We start from the raw sequence: 1,474 nt of genomic DNA, 5'->3' as shown, positions 1-1,474 counted from the left end.
TTTCCATTCCTGAGTTACTTCACTTAGAACAATGGTCTCCAATCCCATTCAGGTTGCAAATGCCATTAATTCATTCCTTTTTATGGCTGAGTAGCAGTCCATCGTATATGCACACTACAGTTTCTTTATTCACTCTTTGATTATGGGCATTTGGGTTGGTTTCATGTTTTTGCAGTTGCGAAGTGTGCTGCTAACATGTGTGTGCAAGTATCTTTTTCGTATATTGACTTATTTTCCTCTGGGTAGATATCCAGTAGTGGGATTGCTGGATCACATGGTAATTCTATTTTTAGTTATGGAAGGAATCTCCACACTATTTTCCACAGTGGTTTACATTTCCATCAGCAGTGTAGAGGTGTTCCCTTTTCACCGAATCCACGCCAACATCTATTATTTTTTGAGTTTTTGCCTTTTGGTGATGGCCACTCTTGCGGGAGTGAGGTGGTGTCACATTGTGGTTTTGAGTTGCATTTCCCAATCATTAGTGATGTGGAGCATTTTTTCATATGTGTGTTGGCCATTTGTATACACTCTTTTGAGAATTGTCTATTCATGCCAGCCCGCTTTTTGATGGGATTGTTTTTTTCTTGCCAATTTGTTTGAGTTTCTTGTAGATTCTGGATATTACTGCTTTGTCGGATGTATAGATTGTGAAGATTTTCTCCCACTCTGTGGGTTGTCTTTGTACTCTGCTTGACTATTCCTTTTGCCTTGCAAAAGCTCTTTAGTCTGCTTTTTTTTTTTTTATTTTTGAGATGGACCAGGCTGGAGTGCAGTGGTACCATCTCGGCTCACTGCAACCTCTGCCTCCCGGGTTCAAGTGATTATCCTGCCTCAGCTTCCCCAGCAGCTGGGATTACAGGCACGCGCCACTACACTCGGCTAATTTTTGTATTTTTAGTAGAGACGGGGTTTTGCCATGTTGGCCAGGCTGGTCTGGAACTCCTGACCTCAAGTGATCCGCCCGCCTCGGCCTCCCAGAGTGTTGGGATTACTGGGGTGAGCCACCGCGCTGGCCCCTGGCTGGCTTCTCTGGCGCAAGCTGTTTTATCAGCAAAGTCTTTGTGAGCTGTATCTAGTCGGCTCATTTTTAAATGCGTGCTCTGCACTCCCCAGTGAATGGCCGTGTATCAGGAGCTGGCCCTTTTCTGGAACCAGGCCAGCATTCAGTCTCTGTAGAGGCACCATAAACACGCCGCTGGGGCCCTGAACTAGTCAAAGCCAAGGCCTCCGGGCAGCGTGGGGTTGACCCGCACGTCCCGCCCCGCCTCTCTCCCGGTGCTCCGGACCCGGGACTCCGCCCGCCTCCCCGCGGGTATTTGAGGTCCGGGGTGGCTCCGGCGTCTCTACCCGCCGTTCCACTCGCTCCCCGCCCTGGGGTAAGTGTCTGGCTTGGGGGCCGCTCGGACACGCTGGCTTGGGTTTGCCGCTCCCAAGTCGGGAAAGCCGGGGGCGCCAGCGTGTGTGGCGGGAG

The 1,474-nt window shown here is 50.0% G+C and overlaps 1 protein-coding gene across 3 annotated transcripts in view; it reads left to right on the top strand.

Moving 5' to 3' along the window:
• The first annotated feature begins 763 nt into the window (after window positions 1-763).
• Window positions 764-1,474, top strand: part of SERPINB6 (serpin peptidase inhibitor, clade B (ovalbumin), member 6) — a 29,292-nt gene continuing 28,581 nt past the window's right edge. The window contains exon 1 of one of the 3 annotated variants that reach the window (XM_011984545.1): window positions 764-1,324. The gene's annotated coding sequence lies outside the window, so the exon portion shown is untranslated. Of the gene's footprint in view, window positions 1,422-1,474 lie in introns of all 3 variants that reach the window. The other 2 variants (XM_011984543.1, XM_011984544.1) reach the window with 2 other exon arrangements.

Source organism: Mandrillus leucophaeus, unplaced genomic scaffold (assembly GCF_000951045.1).
Source record: "Mandrillus leucophaeus isolate KB7577 unplaced genomic scaffold, Mleu.le_1.0 Scaffold27, whole genome shotgun sequence".
NCBI classification, from domain to species: Eukaryota; Metazoa; Chordata; class Mammalia; order Primates; family Cercopithecidae; genus Mandrillus; species Mandrillus leucophaeus.
Note: the sequence above shows the minus strand (reverse complement) of the source record. Positions and strands in the feature narration are given on the sequence as shown.